We start from the raw sequence: 22,976 nt of genomic DNA, 5'->3' as shown, positions 1-22,976 counted from the left end.
TGGGACAACAGTCAGCGCTCTTAACAGCTGAGCCATCTCTCCAGTCTCCTTGAATGTGATTTCTAATGACTGTATTTAAACCAGTTGTTGCATGACTTTCTAATTAGTTTTAATAATAAAAACCCAGAGCCAGATATTGGGGTAAATGCTGAAAGATCGAAGAGAGAAAGAAGCAAGCCACAGCCAGCTCTTACCTTGCTAACTCCTCAGCCAAAACAGGGCGGAACTGACATCTCTTCCCGCCTTACATTCCTCTCTCCACCCAGCCATACCATTTCCAGTCTGTCTGTACAGACTGGTTAACTCTCTGGTTAACTAGTGGCTAGCTCCGCTCTCTGAACTTCAGGCAAGCTTTATTTGTCACAGTTAATCACCACACCTGGCCCTTCGGGATATGCTGTGCAAGCCTGCTGTCCTGAATTTGGCTCCTGGAACCCTCATAAGGGTGAAAGGAGAAAACTGATCCCACAGCGCTATCTTCCGACTTTCACACGTGCGCTTTAGCTCGTGCTCCATCCCCTACTACTACATTTTAAAATATTCTTTGAAAAACACAACCCTAAGTCACACTGATGAGGATGCGTTGGCCTGCAGAGGCAGCGGCCAGTTCTCAAGCGCTCAGTGTGCCGTGGCAAATCTGGCTCTCCCAGGTAATCGCTCTGAGGTTAGCTCTCCCCACTTCTGGATTCAGAGGATCTGGCAGCAGGCCCTGAAACCCTGCTCATTTTCTCTGGCTTGTTATGAGAAGGCCTAATTATTCCTGATCACCAGTAGTAGTTAGGGGATACCCAGCCCTGGCCATGGCCTTCACAGCCTCTGGGCAACCCATAATGTTCCAGCTTTTTTGCCCTGTCCTTTTCAGTTAGAGCTGCGAGATGGGAGAGAGCATCCTCGTCTTCCACTTTTTAGGTTGCTGAGATTTCTACTGTCACCGCTCCAAACCAATTAATTGTGACTTTTAATTCCGAGGAGCAGGTATGTCTGAGATATGTTTGAAGAATCTCAGGGCCTCGTCTTTCCTAAGACTCTGCCCTTGACCACGCTGAAATCAGGCTCCTTATTGCCTGTTGGCCAGGAGGCTTTGACTTTGACCCAGGCCTCTCTTTGCCTGCCCTGTCCCAGTCTTAGCAAAGAATCCCGTGAGGCTGCCTACTCTACCCTCCTTGATGACTGATCAGATTGCTCATGCCTCATCTTTGACCTATAATCACAAGTCGTTTTTAGCCATTCCTAATAGAAATTAGGCTACTTGAGCAAGAGCTCTTGTCTTAGAGTTTTCATCGCTGTGAAGAGACACCATGACCACAGGGTTTCTCTGTAGCTTTGGAGGCTGTCTTGGAACTAGCTCTTGTAGACCAGGCTGGCCTCGAACTCACAGAGCTCCACCTGCCTCTGCCTCCCGAATGCTGGAATTAAAGGCATGCGCCACCACTGCCTGGCTCACAGCAACTCTTATAAATAAAACGTTTAACTGAGGCAGCTCACTTACAGTTTCAGAGGTTCAGTCCATTATCATGATGGGGAGCTTGGTGACCTGCAGGCAGACTACGTGGTGCTGGAGCTGAGAGTTCTACACCTTGCCGGCAACAGACTGACAGTCACACTGCGGGGAAACTTGAGCAAGAGAGACCTCAAGTCCACCCCTACAGTGACTCACTTCCTGCAACAAGGCATTCAATCCTCCTCATAGTGCCACTCCCTTTGGGGGCCATTTTCTTTCAAACCACCACAGTCCTCTGACTCTTGGTGGTCCCTTTTAGTAATACTCCATACCCTGTACCTTGTATGTATGTCCACTGTTACTCTTCCTGGATTCGGAACTGAGCTAACCTCCAACCTCCCCAATTGCAGTACCTGTATTTTGTTTCTCTTTAATTATATCTCATATTAATTTTTTTAAGGAAAACCCATGTTCTTCCATGGTACGTCCAAAGTAGCACCCTGCGCATTTATTAGGAAGGACTGACTCCTAAATCAAAATCTGAAATGTATCGGCTTAACTGAACAAAGTTCTTTTTTTTTTTTTTTTTTCTATATCAGGTTGTCTCCTAAATGGTAATTTTGGAACCCAGGCTCTTTCCACATTGCGACTATGCCATCTGCAATCTGTGCACCCAAGTTCGCTATATGCATTTTTTCTATGTGTGCTCCGTTAGCCAGAGGTTTGTCACAGGGACGTGTTTCTGCTCCCCAGTGACTGGGAAGTATAGGCTCGGGTGCTGTCTGTTATTTTGCGCGTCTTGCATTTCAAACAAGTGTCCCATGTGCTTGCGGTGCAGAGCTCACTCAGCACCGTGCTCAGCCTTTTGTGCCGTGTTTGTCAAGGGTCCTTTTGGCTGTGTTGCTCTGTGTACATGACATACTGGGTTTTTGTCTTTTGTTTTAAAGAAAAGAGAAGTTTAACAAAGAAATAAATTCTGATCTTCTGTGGCTTATCCTGAGTTTGCCAACGTGTGGTGACTTGCGCAAGGAGCTGATTTGGCGGCCAGTGGCACCACGATCATCTTGTTGCAATGTTTCTGCGTTAGGAGTAGAGCAATTATCTTATCGATCTTTAACACAATCTTGATGGCCTATGGTGCCTCGTGACATTCTTGATCATAAGAACACCAGTGTCTCTTTCCTTAGTTCTAGCCACGATGGGCGGTTGGGGGTTGGCGGTTTTGCTTGTCTCTTGTAGCTTATTGAAAACATAAGTGTTTTCTTAAGTTCCTCTTCTGAGACTCCTTCATCTGGGACCAGGGCAACTCTGACAGCATCTGTTACCCACCTCCCGACCCACTGAGCCAGTTTCTCTGTAGCCCTGGCTGTCTTGAAATTAGCTCTTGTAGACCAGGTTATTCTTAGAACTCCCAGAGACCCACCTGCCTCTGCTTCCTGAGTGCTGGGATTAAAGGGTGTATACCACCACGCCCAGCCTGTTACTCACTTTTAAATTTAATTGATTAGTTTGATTATTGATTGTGTGTGTGTTCACCCAAGCATGTGCAGATCCATGCATGTCACTGTGTGTGTGGAGGTCAGGACAACTCTGAGGAGCTGGTTCTTTCCTGCCACATTGTGGGATCTGGGACTCAAACTCAGGTCATCAGCCTCTGACCAAGTGCCTCCTCCGCTCACTGAGTCATCTCACAGGCCTGGTCCTTTACTTTTAAAGCAAGGATGGGTTAATTTGGTTTCTAGAATGGGGCCATATGCAGAAACATGCAGTGGTGAGGGAGGGAGGCCAGCGATGTGGTCATTGGGTCCCCTTGTTTCTGCAAGACCAAGAACAGTCTGGACCAACAATGGATAGGATCTGAGCAAACTGTAGGTAAAGGGAAAACAATACCAGACTGTGATTTCTTGGCTACTTCAAGAGACTTTTGTTAAGCTTCTGACTCAACACGGTCTGTTGCTAAGCTACTGACAAACACGGCACAGGCTGGCAGACGCGACATTGAACATGGCTCTGATAGTAAGTAATGATGGTTGTGGAGTACTTACTGTGTATGGCTTCCGGTACCATCTCATCTCTTCCTCTCAATGACATGAGGAGGTATGAATTCTCTTTAATCTCCATTTTATCCAGGCAGGAACACAGGGGTATAGAGAAGTCGGGTAGCTACAAGGAGTGTGTTGCATGTGGTCACTTCCCTGTTGACATCTGAGTCACGAGGGTTTTGTCCTACCCCGGGTCTGGTTGGTTCTGCTTTAGCTGTTGCTTTCTTGGACAAGTAGCACTTCCGGGAGAGACACCCCCTCTCCTTCCACATGGATTGCATGTCTGTCTTCTGCTTTCCTGCTTGGTAATTAGGGTTTCTGGGTTAGCACTCTGCTGCCAGCTCTGTGCGGATGTGGGTAAAGTCAGCCCTCTTTCTTGGTTCCCTTTGATGGTGCAGTGTGCACGCAGATAAAGTAGGGAGCTTATGCATATTAATGACTTGTCAACTGCAGTTTCTTTCGGGGTTCAGTCAGAAGTATCTTAAATAATTAAATGCTTCTGAAAGCTTGTGGTGCTCTTCTTCCAAGGTCAAGAGAAGATGGGGTTGGGTATCATTGAAGCAAAGTCGTGATGCCAACCTCCTTTCTCCGACCAGCTGTTTTCATAGGAGTTAATGGGGACAGAACATGGCTTGGGTGGATGTTATTTGTTCTACAGTGGTCCACACAGTGAGAGCTTGGGGAGGTAGTGTGTGACCGGTAAGTCATAGGTGGTCTTTAGGTTGATTGGGGCTACCCGTGCATTATTTTATTTTATATACGTGATAATTCCTGGATTGAGTAGTGATTACTTCCTCATGTCAGGGTCCTGCCGTGATTATCAGGGACCAAACCAATGGGGTTCCGATATCTTGATCTAGAAAACAATAGAACTGTGAGGTAAATAAGCCTCTTTTTTCTGTTTTTCCTTTTGTTGGTGTGTGCCTGCCTTAAATTTATGGTTCGAAACATGGTAGGCACCGCTGAGCCAACCTGACCCAGTCTTTGACGATGGTAACTCAAGCCCACCTGTTACATTGCTCTTCTCCAAATCAGGGCAGACAGCACCCTCTCCCCACCATAGCACCTTTTCTTGGACATCCATCAGGCGAGTTAACCACATTAATTTTTCTAGTTGACTGTCTTTTTTGTCCTTTTATAAAAGAAGTAAACAATCTAGCGCCGACTTTCTCAACTGGAGACAGACGTTGCCACTGTGGAGCTATTCCCCTACAAGCTGCCTTGACCCTGGAGGGAGGAGGCTTGACAGGTTTCATATTCTTGGCACCCTTGGGGGTTTTTCTCCACGAAGGACATTATTACTACAGTGGTCTACTCGATCTGCTTGGGTTGTTCTCTGTATGAAGAATGAACGGACGCAGAGAAGAAGATTGATTTTGAGCCAGGTCAAAAGTGTTTATTTTTCACTTACCGGTTATGGAAGGTCATAGACTGTTGCTGGGTCTGTGCCAGTAATATTTATTGATTAATTTATTTATTACTTAAGGATAGTCAACAAATCCTTGGGGTTTTTGAATCTGCTTCTTGTCTTGAGCTGCCAACATACCGTCGTCTGAGTTTCTTTCTGGATACTCAGCAGTGGCCGTGAGCTGTGGTTGCCAGTCAGGCCCACAGTCCTGAGAGGAAACAGCTGGTATTTTGCGGCATGTTGTGTTGCTAAGCGACACTATCTGATAGATGGGGAAATCAAGTGCATTTCCAACTTAGTATGTTTTTGACTTGCTACGTTTTAAAGTTTGTATTTCCTTGGTGGGCACATGTGTAAGTCTATGGCTGAGCATCTGCTGCAGTGTGTATGTGGTCAGAGAACAATTATGGGGACCAGTTCTCTCCTTGGACCATGTGGTTCCCAGGGATTGGAATCAGGTCATCAGGTTGGGCAACAAGCACCTTTACCTGCAGAGCCATCTTGCTGGCCCCGGATATTTTGGACTTCTGATTAGTTTAGCAGGATCTAAAACTACAGTAGAACTTGAGGAATGGATGTAATTAATTCAGTTGTTCTTCACCGCGTGCTTACTGTGCGCCAGGCTGGAGGCCACTTGTCAAGGAGACTCTCCTCCCTGGAACATGGCAGAGAATCAGGAAGGTCACAGCGGTGCCTGCTCAGCGTCTTGTCTGGAGAGGGCTGGAAGTTTTCATCCAGAGCCGTCCACATGAAGCAGATGCTGTGGGAGAGGGTGTGGGGAGACGCCACGGACACTCACTGGATGAACCTACGGTTGTAGCTGGGTGAACACGACCCACTTCAGAAGCAAGGAAATCCGATCCGTCCATAGAACAGCAAATTCCAAGAGTTTCCATTTGGCATCGAATAGGTGGCCATGTTTGGAACTGTCTTCAGCATGCTCGTCCAAATGCAGGGTGGTGAGACATTGATTTTAGCTCCAGCTGCATAGCTCTGGGCCACCACAGGGTTCTGCCTGGACTTCCCTTCTCACCTCTCAGCTCCAAGTCCTGGCAGAAAGGGTGCTGGCTTAGTTTCAGGCCTTACCACCTTTGTTTCCAGTCTGCCAGGGACTCCTATCCTGAGCTATAGGTTACTCTGTGTCTGGAAGGAAGGAATTCTGTCCTCTGTCTGGTGTGTCCAGTCTTAGCCGTCTCCTGCAGGGTTCTGAATCTGACCCTTAGTTGTCTTGGCTGAATATGGAGGTTCTACAGAACTTTGTTAATGCTAACCGATTTTGAGAAGAACAATTTTAGAAGGTTTGGGCAGTTAGAAACACAAAGCTTCCCCTCTGAAGAACAGAACACTCCGCGGCCCTTTCATCCGTCACCGCATCTGTCAATTTGGAATAGAAGTCAATTATCACCTTCGTCTTAAAACGTAATTGAAGTCTCTCTTCTCAGCCATCAGGGGATCAACTTGCTCCTTATTTATTAATTTATTAATTGTTTGCTGCCTGTTCTGATGTTCTGAGAAACTGTTCTAAAGGAAAAGGCTGTGTTTTCCAGAGTTTGCGATGCTTTGCCATGGCTCCTCGTGGCAGGCCTGGACTGTAAGTCACAACCGCAGCTGGTGTAGCCCTCAGCTCACTCAGTCTATTTCCAGAGGCTGTGTTCGCCAGCAGGGAAACGGACGCATTTGTTTTCTTTCTCCTTACGCTCAGTTTGCACCCTCAAATGGCCTGGATGTTAATTTGGGAGTCCAGCCCATTTCAGAAGGTTTTGGTTTTGAAGGCATAAAGTAAATTTAGTTCTTCTGTAAAGCCTCTACTGAGACCAGTAACTAACTGGTGATGTTTTTTCCCCCGATAAAGGCTTTCTTGTTTTCTAGAGGCCAAGGTCAAGTCTGAAAGATTTGTTGGCTGGCTTGGCAGTTTCTCCAGCAGTTCCAGCATCCACTGCTCGTTTGTCTCCCTCACGCAGTCTGAGGATGCGGCCAGAAGAGACTCAGAAGGGAACAATGCCGGGTCCCAGTTCACTGCTGGATGGAGGCGTGCTCACGCAAACGTTAGCTTGTGATGTGTGAGGCAGCGGCGTCATTGTTTCCTCCATGTAGATGGATCAGTTCCCTGCCACCCCTCAGTGACAGGAGGAACTGAGACACATCAAAATCTGATCCCGTGGTGTAGCGTTTCAGGCTTTCTACAGCTTAACCCCAAATTCCTTTCCAGCTGTGTCACCCCTCGGCTGCCAGGTAGGAACATACTGCAGGGACATGGCCTGGCCTTTCTTTCATAGCCTCTGCTCCTCCTGTTTCCCAGCGAGCACCTCGCCTTCCTCTCTCAAGCCCTTCACCTTGGGCCGCCCTACCACCGAGTGCCATAGCCCCTTTGTAATGCCTCTGTTCTTCAAGCCTTCTCACTGGTTGGGTGGTGCAGGTGTCTGGGGAGGTCATTTACCAGCCTGAAGCACTTTGCTTGTGTAAGAGAAGATGAGGGACAGGTTAGAGAGTATGAAGGTGCACTTGGGAAGGGATTCTGGCTCTTTCTAGACAGAAGTTGGGAACAGAGTACTATCTACATCTTCCCTGTCTTCTTTTCCGCCTCCACCTGCCTGATCTTGGAGCAGCAGAGAATGTCTGATGATTCTGTGTAAAATGGGAGGAGCTTCCATAAAGGTTCCATATGCAAAAGGGGTATCAGGCGCATGGCATTTTTATTCTGTATTTATCGGGGGTCCGTGATTTCACGGGAGTCTGGCCAAGGAAAACGTGTGCTTACTCAACTGTGGTGCGCTTTAGTGATGTAAGCTGTTCCGTCATTTGTGAGCTGTGAGCTCATTTTAGTAAGTGCAATAAGGACAGCTCAAAAATGGCTGAGTTATCCCTCACAGTCCTGAGCTTAGGGATGCACTGGTCCTGGCATGTAGGGGTGAAGACCGCCCCTTTAACAGTCTCATGTCCAGTACAGGGATTCTTACAGCATGTCTGCATTGATATCTGACAGCCTGCTGGAAGTATGCTTTCTGAGCCCCGCTGCAGACCCTCTGAGTGCCAGTGTCCCCGCTGCAGACCCTCTGAGTGACAGTGCCCCCATTGCAGACTCTGTGCATGAGAATGTCCCCTTTCAGACCCTCTTGAGTGAAAAATTCCCAGACGGGGCCCAGTAACCTCCATCCTCTCTCCTTACTCAATAAAGTAATCTAAGTCTTAAGAGATTTCCAACCGAGGAGAAATGTGCTTGGTATATCTTGGTAAGAGCTGCGGAAGTGTGCCTGTGCGTCAGAGGGCCACTGGGGTAACTGGGGAAATGACGTTCTAGGCAGTGGCTAACTAACGTGAGGTAGGTCTTTGATGCTGAGTGAATGCTCTGCAGATGGGTGGGGTGGGGGAGGAGGGAGGGGCAGAGCGTTTGGGTTTAGGGAAATGTCTGATGCACCAAACAGTGCCCAGGGTCATGGTGACTGCTACCGCCGTTGTGACTGCTGTCATCCTTATGACCATCAGAGCTGGCCAGACCAGGGACCAGAGGATGTTGTAAGGATTTAAGTGAAGTACGTACGCGCTTGTTTAAGTATACAGAAACTACAGGATTCTTTTTAGATTAGGGGGAAATATTGTGTGATATCTTAAAAGTTAAACATCAGTTCGAGCTTGGGGAGGGACCTGGAGAGGATTTATCTCTGCAGATTGGACCTGGAGCACAGTGAAGAGGTCTGGGGAATGCCGTTGTTGCTGCCTTTGCCTGGGCTGGCTGAGAGAAGGGAAATAGTGATGGCAGCGGGTGTCCTCCCAGCTCCCGCTTGCACCACCGTGGATGACGTATGCCCCTTTGTCTGAGCAGTGCTGGGTTGTGGAAGCCTCCGGATTCTGATGCTGGACCACATTCTTCACTCCGTCCTTCCTGTTTTTTTTTTTTTCCCTGCTACCTTCAAATCCAAGGCAAATTCTCCTGGGTCCACCTTTAAACCCTTACCTCCCTTTAATAACATCGCGACATTACTGTTTGACATATCCTATCTTTAAGATAAGGGAGTGGTTTGTGTGTGTGCGTGCGTGCGTGTGTGTGTGTGTGTGTAAAATTAAATTGACTCTGTAACACAGAATGCCGTGCAGGGTGTTAGTCAACCCTTGAGGGAGTCATTTACTACATTTCCTAATAGACAAACCACTCTGCCCTGTTGTGGGCACTTATTAATGATAACAGTGAAATTATAAGGATAATTAGTTCGTGTGTGCGCATGTGTGTTTGTGCACGTGCACACACAGTATTATTAATAAGCTCTATGAAAAGTTACAAGTTCAGTTTATAGAGAAATTTAGGGTTATTAATATTTTTAAACGTTTATTTAGTTGGGGGGCGTTGTGTCTACTCTTGTTTGTTTCGCAGTACTGAACCATCTCATTGGCTCTTGGGATCCACTCCCCTTGGTTTTTTGAGACAGGGTTTCTCTGTATAACAGCCCTGGCTGTCCTGGAACTAGCTCTGTAGACCAGGCTGATGTCGAACTCAAGAGATCCGCCTGCCTCTGCCTCCTGAGTGCTGGGATTAAAGGATGCACCATTACTGCATGGCTTGGGATAGTTTTTGATTATCGAGAACCAGTTTTTAGTGCACACGTGCACAAACAAACACACATGCACATACACAGGCACACACACACGCACATACACACACAATTAAAAATAAAACAAGCCTTTGAAATGTTTTAGAAGCACGTACGTAGGCTTCGTAGACCTTTGCTGTCTTAATTCAGTGGCTTATTCCTAAAACCATGAGACTGATCTATAGTAGAGACCCAGGAAACCGCGAGTGGTCCAGGAGATTATTGTGAGGTGGGGATATCTGGGCCGCTGAGTGAGGAGAAGCCAGGCAAAGGACCGTACAGGTGGAGGGTCAGAACATTCCTGGCGGCAGCCATCTTCGATGTTAACTCAGGCATGATGGGATTGTGTGGGTTAGGGCTGCTGGGTGGAGAGACAGACAGACATCACCACCACCTCCAGCAGCCAGTTATTTCTGTGATATGCATGTCATCCGAGTCTGGGGTACATCTGGAACGGAGGCCTGGGCCTCTGTGCACTAATGCCCTTGCTGAATCATGTTTGTGTCTGGCGACACTGAGAAGCCCCTGCTCTAGCGAATGAGGAAACTGTCTGTAAGTATCTTGTCATTAATTTCTTCCCTCGGCCTCCTCCATGAGCGTCTTGATCCCTGACACATAGCCCGGGGTGGAGCTGAGAGATGGCCTGTGTGCTTAACCCGCTTCCTTTCTTGATGATCTTCTTTCCTGTCTGACTCATCTTTGCTTTGGGATCTTTGTTTGTAGACTGTATTCATTTTTTGTGCTGCTGTAAGAAGTTAACAACAGTTTGGTGGCTTAAAATGACAGTCTTTTTTTTTTTTTTTTTGGTTTTTCGAGACAGGGTTTCTCTGTGGTTTTGGAGCCTGTCCTGGAACTAGCTCTTGTAGACCAGGCTGGTCTCGAACTCACAGAGATCCGCCTGCCTCTGCCTCCCGAGTGCTGGGATTAAAGGCATGCACCACCACCGCCCGGCTAAAATGACAGAGTTTTATTCTCTTAGTTTGGTGGAAGACAAAAGTCTAACGTTAAGGTCCTTATGAAGGATCTAGGGAGGAATCCTTTCCACCTTTTCCAGCCTGCCCTCCACCTTTCCCCCACACTCCTTGGACTGCAGCTGCCCCAGCCCACCTCTCTCTCCCATCATCAGGCCATTAGCTGCAGAGTCAGGAGCCGGCTTGTCCATGTTGACCTCATCTTAACTCATTCACACCGCAAGGATCCTATGTGGTGTTCCATGGGAACTTGGATCTTAGAGGTGGACACTGTTCTGTTCATTTCCCAGATGTTTGAGTTCTGGAGGCAGTTAGTGCCACCTCATTTAACAAGGACTTAAGACATACATACTCGGAACTGGAGAGATGGCTTAACGGTTAAGAGCACTGACTGTTCTTCTAAAGAACCCGAGTTCAAGTTCCAGTACCTACACGGCCGCTCACAACTGTCTGTAACTTCAGTTGCACGGGGATCCAGTGCCCTCTTCTTGCCTTCACAGGTACTGCACGCACACGGTATGCAGACATACATGCAGACACAACACCCATACACATAAAAGTAACTCTATAAAATCCCTGATGTATTTACTTGATTAAATCATTCCGAGTAACACTCACCAACGCTGCAAAAGATGCTGAGTGCCCCTTTCAGTAGATACGTGGTCTTGCGAGAGCCCCCTTGCCCCTCCTCAGAGACTTTTTTGAGTTTTTTTTACTTCCACTTTCTTTAGGGTATTTTATTTGTGTGTCTCGAGTTCTAAAATCCCTTTCTTTCCTTTACACAAACCTTTCTGGTATGGTGAACTGATTCTTGTTAGTTCCTGCAGCTTTTGTGGAGTGCAAGTGTTCTCGGAAATATTGGGGAGTCCCAGTAGAGTCAACTCATGTTACTGGGGAAGCTAGGGCTCCCCTTTTTGGGTCCTTAGTGTTGTTTTAGAAGAGTGTTAAGAATGGATTCAAAGGGAAGCCGAAGCAGTAAAAACTGAAAAGGAAAAGCACAGTGGAACAACTGTCCGTCTCGGCAGCTGCCACAGGAGAAAGATGCAGAAGACATGTCATGCTGGTCCAGTGGGTCCGGCATGAAGTCCAGCCACATGGCTGCCATGGCAGCTTGGAGGAAGGGTGATGGGAAGACACACTTAGAAAGGACATGGGATAAAAGGGGAAAACCAAAACACCTTTCTGTGTAATTCAGGGAAGGTGGCAGGTTTACTGCATGGCAGCAGCCCTGTGTGGACTGTGCTGGGGAGGAGCAGTGCATTGTCTCCTGGGAGGGCTATCCACCTTCCCCTGCCCTACGGGGTGGACGCAGGGTAATTGACAGGGCCGAACGGTAGCATGGGATGTTAGGCCGTGAGTGTTTTCCATGGACTCTGCATGGCGGCACGCCGCTTTCCTGAGCCGTGGGTGTTTTCCATGGGATCTGCATGGCGGCACGCGGCTATCCTGTGCTCAGTTCTTTACTTCCCCTTTTTTCTGGCGTCTTTTCTACTATGACAGTTTTATTACATAATATAGTTTAGAATTTGCTTCTAATCCAACATTGCTCATGTGCAGATTTCTCCAGAGAAAGGCATAAATCATGTTGTCACTCTTTGGTGCTAATTGCCTCGTAGCTGCTGCTGCTGCTGCTGCTGCTGCTGCTTCCTCCCCCTCCTCTTTTTTGGAGACAGGCTTTCTCTGCGTCACTGTGGCTGTCCTGGAACTCGGGAGACCAGGTTGGCCTTGAACTCAGATCCACCTGTCTCTGCCTCTTAGCTTCTTATAGCATACTTTATTAAATAGGTTTAATTGATTTATTTTGCCTGTTTTGTTTTTCTACCCGTGTAGCCTGGGACCATCCTTGCGTGTAGCCTTTTGCATCTTTTATTACAGCTGTAGATGAAAAATTTAAAGTACAGATTCACTGGGTAAAGGCCATAAAATTTTAAATGCCTCCAATGCATATTGTTGTGGAAAGAGTATTTGAGGCACCGTCGCGCCGGAGCTGAACATGCAGTGCTGGCTCAACAGAGCCCTTGGAAGCACTCTTGACGGTTTGAAGTTTGACCAGGATCAGAATCTAGGGGAGATGGCATTTAATTTAAGGTGAACCTACTTTTTAAAAATCCCTTTAAAATGATACGGCAGTATATGAGCTGTGCCACCATCTTGCCAGTAAACTCAGATGCAACACCAGTGGCTCTAGTACCAGCAAATGCTTGTGTCTCTTTAGATAACGTTCTCATGTCTTTTAGAGCAGGCTGGGAATTGGCAACAGCGGTTGGCCCAAGGGTGAAGTCTCCTTTTGAGCGCTGCTCTTGGACTCAGAGCTTCTCACACATGCGGCCAGTGCATTTTCATTCATGAAGGATGGAGGGGGTTGGTAGGGTTGGGATTTATTTCAGGTCTCACACATGGCCAGGGACCCACTGTTCCAGGGTTGCTTTTCCTCTAGGACGGTATGCTGGCCCCATCCACAGACACAGTCAGGGCTGCCAGGGCCAGCTAGCAGGAGCCTGTACTGCAGAAAGTAATTTATTCATATCTTCTGCCTGGGATTATTGGGATAGAACACCCTGTGGGAGTCTGTGTTTAAAGATGTCCGAGAGCATGACCTTGACTCCTCTTTTCTTCTATCCTTCCTCTGTAATAAAGGAAGGGATAGTTCTCAAAGGGCATGCCACCCGCCATCTCTAAAAGGCTACTCTCTGAGACTGAGTTCTGTGCAGTATCTGGGTGCTTTTCTTCCTTGGCAGGATGAGTTGGCTCCTTGCAGCCAGGCGAGCTCCCAACAGAAGGCTTTTCTTGCTTTCCTTTGTATTTAGGGTGACCCCTTCGCACCCCGTGTTTAAAGCTGAGCCAAATATTGCTGACTTTTCTGGTAATAGCTTCTGAGGAGCTCGCCTGAAAAGGTGCTGAGTGTTCTTTTCATCCCAGTCCTGTGTTGTCCCTTGCCACGGTGGCTACTGTTCTTTGTACCAGAGGCCACCAAGCTGGGGAAGGTGGATTCCACGGCTCTTTTCTCTTTGGAGTCCTGCTGGAAGCTGCTCATATAAACAGTGACTGAGGACAGCAACCGTGTGTCCATATGTTGATGTTGTAGCTCCCTTTCCCCTGCCCAGCTGTTATAATAGGAGCGGCGGGCTACGTTCCTGGCACCTGGCTGCCCGCATGGCTAGCTTTATACCGAAATAATTACACGGAAATTGTATTCTTTTAAACACTGCCTGGCCCATTAGTTATAACCTCTTATTGGCTAGCTCTTACATATTGATCTAACCCATTTCTAATATCCCTGTAACACCACAAGGTGTCTTACCAGGGAAGATCTTAACCTGCGTCTGTATTCGGTGGGAAAATCATGGCGACTGCCTGACTCGGCTTCTTTCTCCCAGCATTCTGTTCAGTTTACTCCGCCTACCTAATTTTCTGTCCTATTAAAGGGCAACCAGTTTCTTTATTAATTAACCAATGAAAGCAACAGATAGATAGACACTCCCACATCACCCAGGGATGCTGTTTCTTTCCACGTTGGTTTGTATGTTCTTTACTCTGTTTCTGAAGAGCCAGAGGACACCTTTCAGGTCAGAATGTAAAAACATACTGAGATTTTTTTTCCCCCTTGGGAAGATGGTGGGCATAGCCTGTCTTTCTTTCTTTCTTTCTTTCTTTCTTTCTTTCTTTCTTTCTTTCTTTCTTTCTTTCTTTCTTTCTTTATTTTTGGTTTTTCGAGACAGGGTTTCTCTGTGGTTTTGGAGCCTGTCCTGGAACTAGCTCTTGTAGCCCAGGCTGGTCTCGAACTCACAGAGATCCGCCTGCCTCTGCCTCCCGAGTGCTGGGATTAAAGGCGTGCGCCACCACCGCCCGGCTTACAGCCTGTCTTTAGAGAAATCCCTTGAGCTTGAATTAGAAAGGCTCTTTGGTTGGAATGCTGAGAAGACAGCTCTGTCAAGGCTGTGACTACAGATTGGGTTAGAGATGAGCTAGACCTGACCTGTGGCTGAGGCTCAGACAAGACAGGAGAGTGGAAGACACAGGCTGAGAAAGGATTCTTTGCGGTTATAGCCCATGTGGTAGTTAGAACAAAAGTGATCCCATAGGTGTGTATGTTTGAATGCTTGGTTTCTAGTTGGTGGACTGTTGGGAGGGATTAGGAGGTGTGGCCTTGTTGGAGTAGGCGTGTCTTTGTTGGAGGAGGTGTGTCCATGGGGGTGGGCTTTGAGGTTTCAGAAGCCCATGCCAGGCCTAGTGTCTGTCTTGCTCTCTCTGCCTGTGCACCAGGATGCAGCTGCCTCAGTTACTTCTCCAGCACCATGTTTGCCTGTGGACTGACATGCACCCTGCCATGATGATAAGATCAACTCTCAGAAGCTGCAAGCCCCCCCCCCCCCACCATTAAATGCTTTCTTTTGTAAGAGTTGTCTTGGTGGCGTCTCTTAAAGCAACAGGATAGTGACTAACACAGGTCTGTTTCTCCTCCCAATTTACTCAGGGGTTCCGAAAAACCAATCTCTTCCCTAGCCAAGAAAATGGATGCACAGGCCCTGGGGAAGAAAGCAGCACCAGGGAAAGGGGCTGGGAGCAGGGAATGCTGGCCTCGGAAGCAGCAGCAGTCCTGTCCATTCAGCCTGTCTTCGGGGAGGAGAGCCTCCGTAACTGACTTAAGCACTCTGGGAGGAGCCATGTGGTGCATGCCAGGGGTCAGGTTCCTAGCGTCTGCCATTGATCACATCTGTACCTGGTTCTTGGGTTAGAGATGGGGAAGCAGGGAAGGGCGCCCCTGGGAGCTCTTACACAGACCTGCCCTGGACGTGGAAAGAACCGTTTGAATAGCTCTGATTTTCAAAACTGTTTTCTTAGCTAGCCTAACTAATCTGCTCATACAGTAGGTATGTCTTCATCCTGGGAGGAACTCACACATCCCTAGCAGCCGTGACAGTTAATAGGATGACCAGCAATACTATGAGCCCTCCCTGCTTTTGCTGAGACTTCCTGACCCTACCGTCTTATATGGGGCGAATTTTCGTCTTCCGTTTGTTTTTTATATGAAGTGCTCAATTTGTGCCACGGTTTCACTGGTGGATGGTGGAGAGCGTCTCCATCTCCCAGGGGTAGATCTTTGTAGTGGCCTCCCGCCTCCCCGGAGCTATGGCCACACGGGACTTTCTCAGGGGAACATTTGCAGGAATGTTTCTTGGAGTGATTGTTGGCTGTTTAAGTTCCTCGGCGGCTCTCTCTTAGTCCTGTAGGTGGTATGGGTCCCGAGCGCATTCTGGAAGTCCTTTAGTTTGGTTGATATATTTGTTTGGACGTGACCTTTCCCTGGTTCCTCTTCCCTGGGCTTTTGCCTGCTGAGGAAATGATCCTCAGATCCTGTCCATCTGCACCGGTGGCAACAGAAGAGAGATTTTTCTCTTTCCTGTGGTCCAGGTCCAACAGCCAGACACCTGTCCTTCAGAGCCTTGCGCGGTTCTGGTTGGTATCGTTTCCTGATGCATAGACGCTTTAAAAACGCCTAGTTCTGGAAGTCATCAAATGGCTTGTGAGACGAGAAGGGGGCGGGGAGGGTCCTTGGCTGACCCGAGACGCAGCTTTGGGTGATTGCTCCCTGGATCCAGAATGCGCCATTCCTCACCTCTGTCCTCCATCCCCCTATGCCTCCATCCCAGCTGGCCCCTGGTGCCTGTGCCTGATTCCTCCTGAGAGCTTTGCGAGTCCGTTGGAAACCTTTGTGTTTGAGAAGAAAAAGGATAGCTTCCCTTTCAACTTGATGGAAACCATCTGCAGGAGAAGTGTGCGTGTGTGCTGTGTATTTAGGCTCTGCTCAGGGACACGACTACTTCCCTGGCTGTTAAGGATATCCACGTGAGGAGGGGGCCTTCACACAGGGACGCTTGTGTTTCGTGCCCTAAGCGCTACAAAGATAATGAGCTTTGGCCTGTGCCGGGGCTCATCAGCATTGTACCTGTGCGGCTTTAGAACTCTCTTGTGTTTTCAGAGCAAACCCACAAGCTCCTAAGAGTTTTGCCCCGGATGAACCACTGGTAGAGAATGAAGGACAGAGGCGAGGGACCGGGTCACAGCTCTTCTTCCAGGCCTCACTCACCATCCGCCGACTGTCATGTTTGGAGTCGCCATGAACTTGGAAGAATGCTCCCCGAGCACCACTCTCATCCGCCAGGGCTTTTCTGTGCATTTCCAGATGCTGAACTTGCTCAGGTGACGTAACTCCAGATGCTGCTGCTGCAGGGGAGCCCGGCTGAGGCTCACAACTCTGGGATTGAATCTTCACCTCATTTCCAGCCTGGTCCCTGGGGAAGGCGAGCAGATGGTCTTCCTGTCTGCCTTGTCTCTGCCTGAGGCCTCCTTAAACATGGGTCCGGGCTTCAAGGGGAAGAGTAGATGTGACGGGGTCCGGCAGGCGCTCGACTGGCATTGCACACTCTTCTGATGATGTGGGGTGAGAATTGCTTTATTCCGTCTCTCTTGGGGGGAATAAAGACAAGGCTGGAAGTGGAGGAGAGAACAGGACAGGGCGAGATGTCTGGAGACAGAAAGAGACCCAGAAGCAGGGCAGGAAGGACACGTCAGGAAATGTCCAGTTGTGTTGATTATCTTGCTTCTTTTTTTTTCATGTCCTTTAAAAAACTTTGCCTGTTACTTACTTACTTATCTGTGCACATGTGTGCCACAAAGTGCATACAGACATCAGTGGACAACTCGTAGGATTCAGCTCTGCCTTTCCACCCCGTGGGCTCCAGGGACCCGATTGAGATTGTCCAGGTTGGTGGCCAGTACCTTGATGCTCTGAGCTGGTTCTTGTGACATAGGATCTGCTCTCCCAGGCCTCAGCATGGATCAGAACCGTTGGATTCAAACATTTAAATTGAATTTAGTTATTATTATTATTATTTTTTTAAAGTCAGACTTTCACTATGTAGTCTTGGCTATCCTGGAACTCAATGTGTAGACCAGGTTAGCCTTGATCTCACAGAGATCTACCTGCCTCTGCCTTGAGTTCTGGGGTTCAAAGTGTGAGCTGCTTGCCCAGCTGTGGATGTGTGTGTGCCAGCAATTTCCGAAAGAAATTAGTTCTTTCTGTACTGAGCATGTGCAGATATTTTTCTTGCCCTCATTTCCTAAGCGGTATGACGTGGTGGCTATTAATATACTCGCATTGTATTAGGTACAAAAACGATCTAGAGACAATTTAAAGTGCCCAGGAGGATGGTCAGAGAAGACTATAGTACCAACTTCGTTTGAAAATCTCTAGTTTTAAGTATCTCTTCCCTCTCCCCCATGCCGCCTCCTCTTCCCTTCTCTTCTTCCCTTGCCTCCTATGCTCCCACCTCTTCCCCCTCCTCCAATGCCTCCTCCTCCTTCCCCTCCTCCTGTGCCTTCCCCACTGCCCCCTACTATGACTTCCCTGAACCATTTAACCTTGCTTTTGTCTATAATTTACGGTTTTTCAGGGGTTCTTGGTAATTCCTTCCCAGGGATGCAATAGGATGGTCCTTCCTGATTTGCGTCCTAGCTGTCTTCATGTTTTTCTGGACCTGTCTCAGTTGCTGTCAGCTACAGGACCCCATGAAGCCACCTTTCTGCCGCTTGTAAAAGAGAGCTCATGTTGACTATTTAACGTCAACTCCCCTTTCATTTCCTGTTGTCTCTCACACACACCCTCACATAAAATCAAAACTAAAACGTGAAGGTAAAAGCAGGACACTGATTGCATGTGGTGAACGGGAATGGGGCCCCATGAGATGACAGTGTCCGGCTTTCCTAGGTTCTAGGAAGGGTTAAGCTAGTTTAGCCAAATTCCATTGAGCAATCCCGCTGTAGCAGAGGATCATTAAAATCTAATTCCTCTGCATTTTGGGAGTTTATTCTCATAAACAGGAAGTCTTTCAAAACCAATATTTGGCTCATTGTATTTTTGAATCTTTCTGGCCGACTCAGTAGAGTCCTTCATTTGAACTTTTGCTTACAAAAGAAGGTCACTCAAGGGCCCCTAGAGTTTTCTTTCTGTCACCGTCCAGGTTTGTCCTCTCTGTGCCAAGGTGGCCTTCGTATGTCAATGGCATAGATTTGTGTGTGGCAGACTCATTTCTTCCTTCTCTCTCTGTTTTGTAGCTGATCCTCAGTGTAAGACTTTGGCTACAAATATAAGGACAAAATATAAATCAAAGAACACAGATAATCAAATGCAAACTAAAACATCTAGACTCAGTACACTTCTAGAATATTCTGAGTGACCTGGGAGTGATAGGAAGATAAGCCTTAGGCTATTTTCTGGTTTGTGTTTTAAAAATAAATTTTTAAAGATGTGTTTGTTCTCTGTGTGTTTGTTTGCCTGAGTTTAAGTGTACTGTGTACATACATATGTACGTAAGTACGTACATTCATAGCCCGCGGAGGCTAGAAGACGCTGCCTGATCCCTTGAAACTGGATTAGAGGCAGTTGTGGGACACGGGATGACACACTGAGGTCCTCTGGAAGAACAGTGAGCACTCTTAACTGCTCAGCCGTCTCTCCAGCCCTTTGGGGATTTTGTTGATTGGTTGTTGTTTATTTTTGTTTTTAAAGACAAGAGTTTCACTGTGTAGCCCAGTGTTGAGAAGACAAGCATGTGGCACCATGTTTAGCTAGAATACAAATGTATTTTTTAAGTCCAATTTCTTTGCCCTAATTCCCAGACTTACTGTTTTCTGTCAAGACTTAAGGGAGCCTGTCTCAATATAGATGTGGTGACTTCTGAAACGCTTTCTTTACTGCTTGCTTTATAGTTAGACGGGTCAGTCATCACTAATTTCTTTCACAAATTCATTTGCAATAGTTTAAGAACAAGTGCCTCTTTTGAAAAATTTGACCTTGGATTGGAGTTTGTTCCTGGTGGCACTAGCCATTGGCTTTAAGCAAGAGTCTCCACCGAGCAGGACATCAGCCCCGGCGATGGCAACAGTGTCCGCAAGGAGCCTGAATCACTGTAAACCCTTTAGACACGCACAGCGCTTACAGGTGGTTGGGATTTTAGCCAAGACTTTCAGACTTTGTTTCTATGTTTGGGTCTCACCATCTGTGAACTCCGTTGATAATATGTAAATTAATAAAATGTTCTGTAAGCCTAGGGTGAGAGAATTTTGGGGGTGCCATGGAAAATCATAATAAACAATATCAAAGAACTGCAGGGATTTTAACAGTATTTATAATTTTAGCCTCACACACATGTAGGTTTGTAATTATTTCATAAAGCTAGCTGGAAAAACCATACACCGGGCTTCCTTTGTGTGCTTGGCAGTTTTTCAGGAAACACAAGGACCTCTGCTTCTTGGAGGTGTTTCACACAATTGGGTGGGATGGTGCGTGTCCTCCTCCTAAGAGCACCTGCCTGGGTCCCCCCCCTTCCGTGGTGCTGGTGGGTGGCCATGACAGTGTCCTGAAGAGGGACGGCATTAGGAGGACAGTAAGACTGTTTGGAGGTTTTGGTGTTAGTTAGGGTCACTGGTAGGCACACAGAATTACCCGCAGAACCGGAGAACCTCCTCTGACGGCTCAGGCTTTGTGTGAGATGTTTTTGGGAATTTTTCTTTTCTTTTCTTTTTTTTTTTTTAATGAAAGATTGGTGAAGAATGGACTGGGAGGGGCGTGTTCTGCTGATATTTTAATGTGTCTGTTTTGTTGATTTTTTGTTTGTTTGTTTTTGTCTGAGCCTTTAGTAGTTCCTCTTGGGCCATCCCTGTCTGGGACTCAAACTCTACTTACAAGGTTAGGTTTTAGGCTGCTAGGGGCTTGGGATGTCAGCATGATCCAATCCTCTGTCCTCGGTAACATGGAGATTCTTCTAGAATAGTGACTGCACTTCCTTTTGTCTTGTACTCACAGGGTTTGGCACTCCTGTGCTCAGTGAAAGTTCATTGCCTTATTAACTGGAAGAGATAAGTATATTGCCAGAGTTATAAGAATGGACAGTCCTTTAAAAGGGGCTTGATATATGGTGCATGCTGTTCTGAACCTCTTGTACATACTAATGTAACACCCACGGGAATCTAAAAAGTGAGATCCTAAGCCTATTATTTTTTCCATTTTATGTGCAGAAACTGCCAGCAATAGTTTGACTTGCCCGCAGTGGTTCCGGTCATATACGGGATATGCCCTTCAACTGAAATTGATTGGAGGCCCCAACAATGGATTCTCCACATCACTGCCCTGTACCCCACATTGCTAGAGTTTTGGAATGTTAGGATATTTTAGCAATATCTGGATGAGAGCCTGCTCAGAAGTGAGAATATTGGGCTGTCCAGATTTTCTTTCTTCTTTTCAAGATGATAACTTCTAAGCTATTGCACTCAATTTATGTTAGGTGACAGTTGAGGTGGGGCAGGGAGTGGGGGATGCACTCTGCATGATTGGTGCTGCCCAAAGGGAGTTTGCTTGTTTGCTGGTCTCTGAGTGCCGTTCAGGAGGGAGCTCTCTGTTGAGTCTGCCTTGTGTTTTGAATTCCACAAGACACTAGTTATTTAGGTTTTTCTAACAAGCATAGTAGATAGAGGTTTGCTGGAATTAAGACCCAAGGAAATGGGGGTGAGAATCTAAGATAAGGCTGACTTAGTGTTACCTTTCTCTGTGTTTTAACTACTTCATATCCACATTGTGTATGTTGGAGGAAGAAGTTTCAATGAACAGGGTTCCATGACAGAGCAATACCCACCCCAGCAATACCCACCCCCAGCATCTCCAGTGAGGACCTCTGTATCCACCCCAGCACCCCCAGTGAGGACCTCTGTATCCACCCCAGCACCCCCAGTGAGGACCTCTGTATCCACCCCCAACACTCCCACTGATGACCTCTGTGTCCACCCCCAGCACCCCTCCCCCCAGTGATGACAACTTACTTAAGTACAATGTGTTATCAAAACTGGGAAAACATAATTTTTTAAAAAATCGACCCAGTTTTTGCGGATTTTTGCCTCCTGCATTAGACGTGGTGTAAAATCTGAGTGGTGATTTTTGGTGGGCAGGAGAAGCTCCGACTAGAGCCACAGTAAACATTTTCCAGACACAGATGGCTTTCTCATCGAACTGTTGGCCTGAGCGCTCCAACACGGCTACAGTCGAGTGGAATGTGAAGACCAGCAGCCGAGACGTGGAACACGACCGAGCAGCCTGCTTATTTCATTTATGGTCTTGGAAGACCTTATGGATATTATCTTCAGTTTTTGTTGCCTTTTCAGAAGGAAGATATTTTCAGGAGATAAAGAATAATTCAAGGTCACAGGGTCAACCAGACATCCGGAGCTCCTGGGCAAAGATAAACAGATTTATTTTTCTGGAGAGGCAGGGATTTTGACTTATCAGATAAGTGGTACGGGTGACGGGGGTGGGGTGGGGGTGGGGGTGGGGGATGGACACAAAAAGCATGATACAGATTTCATGGTTACTTCAAGAGTGGATTTGTCTTAAAAATGACAGCCTTGCATGAGTTGGGCTCAATGTTGCTTGCCTGGCTTGCTGGTGAATAATTACTCCTGTCTTGGAGAACCCGTCACACTTCAGCCTCAGCCTCTGCCTGCCCTGGCTTTGAGCTGTCTGTGGGAGGGCCTGTCTTCTTGGCTTGACTAGGAGCTCTGGGAAGGCAGGTCTATCTAAATCATTTTTTTTTAAAAACAAAACAAAGCAAAGCAAAACTCTGCTCCTCTCTCCCAGCATCAAGTAGAATGGACCTCTCTTCTAAACTCTTTTTACTCCATCCATTTTATGTTTTTAACTGGGCCTTGGTTATATGATATGTATATTTGAAGCCAATGAGGCTCAGTCATGGTGGATGGTTGTCATTTTGGCTTGTCCCAAGTCAGGGTGACCTTGTTCTACGGTCCTGTAGAAGCAGTGTTGGAAATGGCCTATGAACTTAATGGATCTTCTTCTTAAAAAAAAGTCAGTAAAGTTTAGCTTGTTTTCCCATGTACCGTGGGGCTTTTTTTGCTTTTATTTATTTATTTATTTATTTGTTTGTTTATTTATTTATAAAGCACGATGATACCTTCTCTGCTAACTCCTGGGGTATTTATCTAAGGCTTTTCTAATTCATAGGTGGCTGCCTTTGGACATCTAGGTTGCAAGGTTGTTGGCAGTGGTCTGTGAGTGTGACCTTCTCAGATTGTCATGCCACGCGTGGCCTTTTTTTTGAGGGACCTACAGACTTTTTTTTTCTGATATGGGGTACTCAGGGGCAGTAGTAGCATGTCCTCCAGATCATTTGGTTACAATGCAAACCTAAGCAGCCCTCACAAATGAGCACCCAGAAAAGCAGTGTTATTGAGGAGACATGGAGACATATCGTGGATGGTGAAGAGTGTGAAGGCCTGGAGCAGGAAATCAGGAGGGGACGCCGTACTGACCCCCACATGGTCTGTGCATTGCTGTTCTTGGCGGACTCTGCTGCTTCCTGCCCCGCCCTGCTCTCCCCCTTGACTCTGCCTCAGGGATGCTCAGACTCTCTACTCGCCAAATGGCTCTGACTTGGCGCTGTATGGTCTAGTCAGTTCCTCATG

At 47.2% G+C, this 22,976-nt stretch overlaps 1 protein-coding gene across 6 annotated transcripts in view; it reads left to right on the top strand.

The window, feature by feature from the left end:
- Tiam1 (TIAM Rac1 associated GEF 1) overlaps positions 1 to 22,976 on the top strand; it is a 339,898-nt gene that overhangs the window by 89,820 nt on the left and 227,102 nt on the right. The window contains exon 1 of one of the 6 annotated variants that reach the window (XM_050164766.1): positions 3,413 to 3,538. The exons of 3 other annotated variants lie outside the window; for them this stretch is intronic. The gene's annotated coding sequence lies outside the window, so the exon portion shown is untranslated. Of the gene's footprint in view, positions 1 to 3,412; positions 3,539 to 6,864; positions 7,124 to 22,976 lie in introns of those variants that run through there. 2 more of the 6 variants (XM_050164769.1, XM_050164768.1) reach the window with 2 other exon arrangements.

This window comes from Alexandromys fortis, unplaced genomic scaffold (genome assembly GCF_014885135.2).
Source record: "Alexandromys fortis isolate MF-2015 unplaced genomic scaffold, M_Fortis_MF-2015_v1.1 scaffold_162, whole genome shotgun sequence".
Classification (NCBI taxonomy): Eukaryota; Metazoa; Chordata; class Mammalia; order Rodentia; family Cricetidae; genus Alexandromys; species Alexandromys fortis.
Note: the sequence above shows the minus strand (reverse complement) of the source record. Positions and strands in the feature narration are given on the sequence as shown.